General features: G+C 36.6%; 1 protein-coding gene and 1 pseudogene across 1 annotated transcript in view; both read left to right on the forward strand.

Moving 5' to 3' along the window:
• CUNH8orf34 (chromosome unknown C8orf34 homolog) overlaps positions 1–10,017 on the forward strand; it is a gene marked incomplete at its 3' end in the record, with an annotated part of 136,445 nt that overhangs the window by 117,197 nt on the left and 9,231 nt on the right. The window lies entirely within an intron of this gene.
• The window catches only part of LOC103751385, a 9,547-nt pseudogene continuing 2,422 nt past the window's right edge, over positions 2,893–10,017 (forward strand).

The raw sequence follows: 10,017 nt of genomic DNA on the forward strand, positions 1-10,017 counted from the left end.
ATCCCCCAAAAAACAATTTAAAATTCAAAGAGCAAATGTACAATTAATCCATGATTTATGACAAAATGATAAAGACATTAGACAGCGTTTGGATCTACAAAATGTAAATTAGAGATGGAAACTAAAGTAGTATTCAGGAGGAAATTTGTAGCTCTAATATAGGAATTTAAAATATTCTTATATTAGAAAATAAAAATAGTATTAAATTAGTGATCTCAGGATTAATCTTAAAAATAAGCCAATAGTGTCTTAAACCAGTGTATGTTGAGACAATGATTTAATTGAGCAATGGAAGTTGAGTACAAAGCAGAACAAACACACATGAAAAGCAATGAAAACCAATATATCTAACAGGTGGTTATTTGAGAAAAATATTTTAAAACACCTAAAAGTACCCATCAAATGAAAACCGCAACTGTTGAGTGAAGGATAAAGCATTACCACTACTGTGAAGATATTAACAGGATATTTAGAAAACAATTTTATCAGCCTATGCTGATAAAACTGATGACATAGATGAAGGACATAAATTCTTTGAAAGACTTGCTCCCAAAACTGATTGGAGAAAAAATAGAAATATTTAAATTTCTTCTACCAGTGAAAGAAGTACAATTCATCTAAAATGGCTTCACTAGAAGAGGGAAGGAAATAACACCATGTGCACCTGTTATGGAGAACAGAGGAACAGAATGGTTCACATCTCAGCTCAGTTTAGGAGAGCTCCATAACACTAATGCTAAAACAAGGACAGCTGTTTCAGTTACCTGTTCTGGACTGTGGAAAAATACCTGACACTCACATCTCAGCTCAGTTTAGGAGAGCTCCATAACACTGATGCTAAAATAAGGACAGCTGTTTCAGTTACCTGTTCTGGACTGTGGAAAAATACCTGACAAAAGCAACCTAAGGAGGGTTGGTTTTATTTTGACTCATTTTTTTTTAAACTATAGTTGTCATGTCAAGAAGTAATGGCAGCAGGATCCTAAGGCACAATGCATCCCGATGTGCACAAAGAGCCATGAATGTGGTGCTTTGCTAGCTTTCTTTTTTTTATGAAGCCAAGGACCTCAGCTTAAGGAATGGTGCCACCCATATTTAAAGTGGGAGGGAGGGTCTTACTACCTCAATTAACCTAATATAGATAATCCCTCACATATATTACCATACTTTTCTCTTTTTGGCAGTTCTAGATCCTGTCAAGTTTAATCACTATTAACCATCACAGTACCCAACAAAAGCAACCTAGAACTGAATATCCTTCATCACCACTAACACCATATTAGTTCCTTTTCTCATTGTTACAACAAAATACCTAATATGATAGCAAAGAAAGGATTTTTTCTGACTCCTGATTTCAGAGGTGTCACTCTGTCACTGTGAGGAGGGCATGTGGATGGGGCAATTCACATCATGGCAGATAAGAAGTAGAAAGAAGGCAATTCAGGAAGGCAATTTAACAAGATGTAGCCCCCAAAGACTTGCCTTCATCTACCTAGTTCTTTCTGGTAGGCCCAATCTCATACTCTTTATCACCTCCTTGTGATGCTATTGTGTTATGATTTCTTTAAAAAAAATAATCTATTCATTAGGTCAGAGCCTTGATAATCTAATTGTGTTTGGGAATGCCATCACATAAACACCCAGAAGCATGCTCTATAATCTCCTATGTGCTTTTCAGTTCAATCACATTGACAGTTAAGATTAACCATTTTCCACACAGTAAGAGTCCCAAGAGAACCTTTCATAAGAACAAACATAAAATAGGATAAGAAATACCAAATTATTCCATTTTTTTTATGAAAAAAAAGTAGCCAGGCATGGTAATGCATGCCTTTAATCCCAGCACTTGGGAGGCAGAGGCAGGCAGATCTCTGTGAGTGTAAACCAGCCTGGTCTACATATGGAGCTCCAGTCCAGCTGGGGCTACAGGGAGATCCTATCTCGAAAAACCAAAACCAAAACCAAACCAAACTAAAACAAAAAAATGGTAATTATTTTTGAATGCACAATCCAGTGGCATTTAGTACATTTACAATTTTGTGATGCCTAGTCTTGCCTATAAAAGTGTTTTCATCACTCCTTAAATCAACTCTATGCCAGCGAAGCTGTCATTCAACATTCCCATATCTATCTCCCACCAGTCCCTGGCTACCTGCTTGCTTTCTGCCTCTGTCAATTCCTCTGCTAGATGCATAATGTGAATGGAACCATACAACTGTGTCTCTTTGTGTGTAGTTTACTTCACTAAGCAAGGTGTGAAACACATCCACATTTCAGGACATAATAATTCTATTCATATTGCATCTAATTTATGTTCCTCAAATGTTCTTGTTTGTAGACCCATCTTCTGGAGCCTGGTCAACATACCCAGCATCAAACCCTTAAAGAAAACTAACTCTCTCTCTTCCAGCAACAATCGTCAGTAGATCCTCAGCTAATGACTGGGCTTCTTGCCCACCTTCCACATCCATGCTGGGTTTTTGTCTGACTTGAGCTTGCACAGGTCTTTCGCATGCTATCACAAGTACTGTGGGATCATATGTGCAGCCTCCTTGTGAGTCTGGAAAAAATGGTTTCCTTGTATTCATTCTCCACTTACGGCTCTTACAATCTTCCTGCCCACTATTCCACAGTGATCAAAGAATGTTAGGAGGAGAGATCGTGATACAGGTGTCCATTTAGGGCTGAGCATTCCACACTGTTTATTCTCTACACAATAACAAGTCCTGTGTCTCTGTGTTAATCACCATCAGCTCTGCTGTAAGAGGCCTCTCTGGTGAGAGTTGCTCTCAAGTCATTAGAGTCAGTTTAATACTCTGTCCATTTAGTAGACCAATAGCAGGTTCTATAGCCTTGTGACTTATCTAGCCACAGGTCTGGACTCACGTAACAATGTCAGGTATGGGCTTCATTGTGTGAAGTGGGCCTTAAATCCAATCAGAAAGTAATTGGTTATTCCCCTAACATTCTTGCTACTATTGCATGGGTGGGTCTATCTTACCAGGCCAGTTGTGATTGTAGCTTGCAAGGTTCACAGCTGGGCAAGACTGATGATTACTTTTCTCTTCTAGTAGAATGCATAGCATCTTCCAGCATTATGAATGCTAGGCAGCAGAGATGAAGCTTTAAAGTCAGTTGTTTAGTGTTTTGGGGACCCATGGTCAAAAACTTCAAAAGAGAAAGCCCATTCCTGGCAATGAGCTTTTTATTTGATAGCCCATACTGTCTGGTAGGAGCATTGTTCTCCCGTCATAACATAACTGCATTTAAACTTTTCATATTCTATCTGTCTCTCTGTCTGTCTGTCATCTATCTAAATTATTTAGTCTTATGTGTGTGTGTGTGTGTGTGTGTGTGTGTGTGTTATGCCTGCATATGTGTAAATATGCCTGTGTCATGCAATGCTCATGGAGGACAGAAGAGGGCATCAGATCCCCTGGACCTGGAGTTATGGACAGCTGTTTGTTGCCATGTGGGTGCTGGGATTCAAACTCAGGTCTTCTGCAAAAACAGCCAGTGCTCTTAACAACTGAGCCATCTCTCTAGTCTATCTATCTGTCTATCTATCTATCTATCTATCTATCTATCTATCTATCTATCTATCTATCTATCTATCTATCTATCATCTATCTATCTATCATCTATCTATCTATCAATCTATCTACCTATCTATCGATTATATATAAAATAATCAAAGAGGACAAGAAATTGAGAGTGTGAGGGGAACATGGGAGAAGTTGGAGATCTATCTATATCTATCTATCTATCTAATCTATTATCTATCTTTCATCTATCTATCTATCTATCATCTATCTATCTATCATCTATCTATCTATCATCTATCTATTTATCTATCTATAATCTATCATTTATTTATCTACCTTTTTAATGAAGTTTAATCCACTGGTAATTTCCAAATTTTACAAAAATTGATTCTTGATAAAATTTTATCTGCTTTTCCAAATAAATCATGTGCATTGCAGTAAATATGGAAAATTATTATAAAGGTAAACAATCAATGATTGTTATTCCCAGTAGAGGTGATGAATCCTTAGTAATAGTGATTAATATGTAAACATAGTCACACATTTATTATTATTCTGAATATAAAATGTCTGATTTTTTCCATTTCATTTGTTTTACTATAAGCTTTCAGATGCTGTTATTTATTCCTTGGGGATAATAGTTTTAATGAATATAATATTTCACCCTATGGCTATGCTATTATTTATTCAGCAATTATCTGTTTGATGAATACTGGTTAAACCAACTTTTCCTAACACAATTAAGCTGCAACAAACTAACTTTTACTTCAGTTTCCTCAATAACTTATTCCGTTTACATTCACTGGTAGGGCTCACTTTACACTTGCATATAAATTTTAGGTACTTTTTAACATCCTTGATTATTATTCTTTAAATATTTTATTGAGATTTTGTACATTTCATATAATAGATCTAATGAAATTTAGGCCCCCCTCTCCTATTTGCTTACCCTCATACTCTGTACAACTTTGATTCCTGAAGTATATGAGTTCTTTGTATAGTCTGGACACAAGTTTCTTATCAAATATATGATTTATATATTTTTTATCCCACAGTTTAAGTTATATTTTTTACTATTTTATAGAATTTTAAATAGTGTATTTATTTTTATTTTATGTGTATGAGTGTTTTGCTTGCATGTACACAAGTCCACCACTGTGTGCAATGCCCATGGAAGCCAGAAAAGGGCAGTGGATCCACTGGAACTAGAGTTGCCAATGGTTGTTAGCCACCATGTGAGTGCTGGGAACCAAATCCAGGTCCTTTGCAAGAGCAGCCAGTGCTCTTGACATTGAGCCATCTCACCAGCCTCTCTTTTTACTTCCTTGATAGTGTTCACTGATGAACAAACGTTTTAATTTCTGATCAGTGTATAAACTTTTCTTTTTGATTATAGTTTTAGTATCATATCTAAGAAACTCTTGCTAAATGTAAGATCATATGGACTAATGCCCCTTTCTTCTATTTCTAAAGTTTTATCTCTTATATGCAAAAGTTGTCACATTTTTAGTTTACTCTTGTAAGTTGTGGAAGATAGAGTTCGGATTTCTCTTTTTATGCATGTGGATATCCAATTGTCCCAGGATCATTTGTTGAAAATAATTCTTTCTTCACTGAATAGTCTCTGCCTTGTTGAAAATCAGCTAATCATAAAATAGATGAGTTTTTTTATTCTATATGCTCAATTTTTAAAATTAATCTACATGTTTATCCTTATGAGAGTGCAACATTGTTTTAACTAGTACAATTTCTAAATAACTTTTGAAATTAGGAAGTATTGGGCTGGAGAGATGGCTCAGCAGTTAAGAGCACTGACTGCTCTTGCAGAGGACCCAGGTTCAATTCCCAGCACCCACATGGTGGCTATGAACCGTCCTTAACTCGAGTTCCAGGGGAATTCAAAGCCCTCTTCTGACCTCCGCAGCATCGCATGACATGGGGTCCACTCATTCATATACATGCAGGCAAATACTCATACACATAAAAATAAAAATAAGTAAAATATTGAAAAATATTTAAAATATAAATTAGGAAGTATGAAACCTCAATATTTGGTTTTCTCTTTTTATTCTCTCAGAATTATTTAAGTTACTCTTGTACCTTGAGTTTTTATGTCATTTTGAAAAGCAGTTCCTCACCTCTGAAACAGGCTATTGGAATTTTGATCACAATATCACTAAATAAGTAGATGACTTTGGTAGGTACTGTGCTTACAAGAAAGTTTCCAACCCATGAACATGAAACATCTTTTTAAAAATTTTATTTATTATTTTTATTTTATGTGTATGAGTGTATTGCCTGCATGTATTTAAGTGCATCTGTGTTGTGAAATGCCACTGGAGATCAGAAGAGGTTATCCAGCCATCTGGAATTGGGGGTACAGACGGTTGTCAGCCCCCATGTGAGTGCTGGGAACCAAACCTGGGTCCTCTGCAGCAGCAGTCAGTGCTCTTAATTGCTGAGCCATCTATCCACCCATGAAATGACTTTTTATTTTTATTTAGAGTGATGAAAATTGGGGAAATTTGATGATCTTTCTTTTTATTATAAAAATATGTTTTTATTGAATTTTTGTGCATTTCATACAATGTATCTTAATCACATTTAAACTCCCTCCTGTCTGCACCTGCCCCATAGCCTCTCCCACCGGATTTCATGCATTCGGTCATATAAGTTAAGGCCTATTTGTGTCCCAGATGTCCCTTGACCTGAGTTCATCCAGTGGAGCCTGGTCAACCTATCTAGCGTCACTTCCTTATAGAAGACCAACTCTCCCTCAGAAAGCAGTGATCAGCTGCCAGTAATTCCTCAGCTATGGTTGGAGACTCCTTCCCATTTTTCCAGTTCTATGTTGGGTTTTTATTTGGTTTGAGTTTGCATGGGTCTTTCCACACTGTCACCATTGCTGTTAGTTCATATGAGCAAGCTACTTGGAGAACTCTGTTTCTTTGTGATCATTCATCACACCTGGTTCTTGCACTTTTTCTACCTCCTCTTCCACAATGGTCCCTGAGCCCAGGGTGACAGAGGCTTAATACAGGAGTCATATCCAGTAATCTACACTCTACTGTCTCTTAGTCTCTAATTTTTGATTAGTTGTGACTTTCTGTGTTAATCACTACCTGTTGCATGAAGAAATTTCACTGATGAGAATTGAGAGATGTCTTAATACTTTCTCTAACCCTGCTTCCTAAGTTCCCCGAGCCTTAGGTGTAGAGGTTACATTGTAGATGTGTCACTTAGGGCTGGGCATCTCCCAGACACTTATTCTCTGTGTTTGTGACCAGTTGTGGAACTCTGTAATAGCCTCTATTTATTGGATAAAAGAAACTTGTTTGATGAGTGGTAAGAAGTATACTTGTCTGTAAATATAAGGATACATATTTAACATACAGTAATAAATTGCATTTGTCTAGGGACGTGACCGACGTAGGTTTTTCTTTTAGGATCTGTGACATCTCAAGTCATGTTTGTTTGGCTACGTTTACAGTACCACACTTGAGTTCCCTCCCATTGAAAGGCCTTCAATCCAATTAGACAGCTGTTGATTACCTCCAATATAAAAGTGCCACCACTGCACCAGCAGAGAAAGTTTGCTGTGCCAGTCATTGTTGTATATTAGGCTTTACAGCTGGTGTTGTACCATTTATTGGTTTTTCTCCCTTAGTAGCTTGTATAGTATCCTCCAGAACTCTGAGAGCTTGTCTTTAGGGTATAGGCTTCCATGTCAGTTCAGGTTCCCTTGCTCTAAATCTTGTGTCTGAAATATGTCCCATGTCTTAAGCAATAAGGTATTACCTTCAAATTCTGGGTGGAAATCAATGACTGTTTGTTATTTTGGGAGTCTCATGAGCTATCATGATCAACAACTCAAAGGAAGGTTTCTCCTGTCTGGCACTGTGTTTCTTGTTATATAACCTTCAGGTATACACATGCATTCATATACATATACTATATGCATATTTTTAGGTAAGCTTTTGAACTAGTATATCTCCTGGTTTTTCAACCTACCTAAGCATTATTTATCCCTCCTCTCTCTATCTAACCTTTCCTCCGTGCTCCCCAGTTAATGTTTCCCCATTTTCCCCATTTCTTCCTTAATAATACCTGTCTTCAGTTATCCCTTCTCTTGAGCTCCTTCCCCTGTACACCCATGGTTCCTTTTCAGTTCTCCAGGGTCTCTTCAGTTTTTAAAGCAGTGCTTTCTGGTTTTAATGTAAAGGTTAATTCATCCTTAATTATTTTATTCTTTCAAACTTTATCGCCAATAGAATTGACTTTTCCCATTCTGATTATTTCTGCTGTTATGCAGAGACTAAACTAACTTTTCTATGCTCATTTTATTTCTTAAAACTTTGTTGAATAAGTGTACTAGTTTATATTTCTGTGTGTGGTGTCTGTGTGTGTGAATGTTTTAGGACTTTTAAAATATAAGATCATATCAATCTTGAAGTAGAGACAGGTTTACTTCCTCCTTTCCAATTGAAATAGTTTTTTTTCTCTTAATTTCTTTATGAAAAATATTTTTATGTTATGCTTATTAGCGTATTGCCTCCACGTATGTAAGTGCACCCGTGTCATGCAGTGTAGGTGGAGATCAGAAGAGGGTATCAGATTCCCCTGCAACTGGAGTTAGGAATGGTTTTTAGCTGCCATGTGCGTGTTGGGAATCGAGCCTGGTCCTCTGTAAGAACAGTCAGCATTCTTAACAACTGAGTCATCTCTCCAGCCCCATTCTTACTTAATTTCTGTAGCTATAAATTTCAATGCAATGTTGTACACCAAAGTGACAAGAACAATCATGAATTCTTGGCTTGTTTCCTGTCCTGGACAGAAACTCAGTCTTACTCACTGAGTGCATCATTTATTGTGAGTTTTTCCTAAATGCCTTTCATCATGCTGAGGAACTTCTTTTTAGTGCGTAGTTTATCAATATTTTTATAATGAAAATGAGTTCAAATTTTTCTTTTTTGAGACTACTGTGCCCCTATATTCTATTAATATGATATACTATCTTGATTATTTTTTCTTAGTTTAAACAATCCTTGAATTTTTTCATAATCATGTTTCACTTGTTCAATATGTTTCTGTATTTGGTTTGATGCTATTCTGTTGCAGATTCTTGCATCTATATTATAAACATGGTGATCTGTAGTTTTTACCACTTTTCCTTTCTTATCTTTGCTATGAGGACAGTGCTCATCGTAAGAGTTAAGTCTTCATTCTTCTTCCCTTTTCTAGAAGAATTAGAAAATTTTGATGTTCCTTTATAAATTTTTGATAGTCTTGTTTTGAACCTTTGTTTGTTGGAAATTTTTTAAAACAACCCTGTCGATACCTTTACTATCCTTTCTGACAAAGAGCACTCCAGATTTTCCATATCTTCTTGTATCAGTTTCAGTGATTTTAACAATTCCTAGGGATTTTTCTTTTAGTCTGGATTATCCAGTTTGCTTTTTAAAGCAGTGATATTGTGTGACTTTTCAGATTTTAACAATATGACTTCTCTTTTTTCTTTGTCACCCTGTGTACAGATTTGTTCATTTTTAATCATTCTAAAGAGACAACTTAGTTTTGTTCATTCTTCTCTATCATTTTTCTGTCTTCTATTTCTTTTTGCAATTTTACTTACTATTTTTATTTTATGTGTGTGCATGTATTGCCTGCATGTAGGTAAGTGCACCTTTGTCATGCAATGCCAACAGAGGTCAGAAGAGGCTGTCGGATCCCCTGGGACTGGAGTTACCGACAGTTGTTAGCTGCCATGTGGGTGCTGGGATTCGGACCCAGGTCTTCTGCAAGAACAACCAGTGTTCTTAACTGCTGAGCCATCTCTCCAGCCCCTTTCTTCTATTTCTTTTCCTATTTTTGAGCAACTATTGTTTCTATCTTCTGCCAAGATGGCTTTGGTTGGCTCTTCTTTTGATATTTGACTTTATCATGAATTAGATTACAATTTAAGTTGTTCATTTGACATTTCTTTTCTGAATGTGAGCCTGTCGCTATGAATTCCTGTTTGGACACTGGCCTCAACACATCCATAAAGTTTGGAATGCTGCTTTCATCTCCAAATATTATCCATTTTCTCTTGTAATTCTTTGTCTTTTGATTACATATGTGTTTTATGTAACTTCTTCATGCTTGTGGTTTTTCCAACTTTCCTTTTGATTTCTAGTTTTTTTGTTGTGATCAGAGAGCATGTTTTATATGATTTCAGTCTCTTCAAATTTGTCGAGATTCAGCTGCTGTGTTACATGTGGTCTTCCTGAGAAGGTGCTCCATGAGTCCTAGAGAAGACTGTGTGTTGCTAAGTTAGTTTTCTGTGTACAAGGTGGCAGAGGTGGCCAGAGCAGAAAGCTGAGAGCTCACATCTTCAAGCACATGCAGGAAACAGAGAGATACTCAATATGAAACAAAGATACAAACTGTCAAAGCCCACCTCCAATGATGTGACCTCATTCAAATTACCCTC

The sequence above is a fragment of the Nannospalax galili genome, unplaced genomic scaffold, assembly GCF_000622305.1.
Source record: "Nannospalax galili isolate Female #2095 unplaced genomic scaffold, S.galili_v1.0 scaffold247, whole genome shotgun sequence".
Taxonomy (NCBI): Eukaryota; Metazoa; Chordata; class Mammalia; order Rodentia; family Spalacidae; genus Nannospalax; species Nannospalax galili.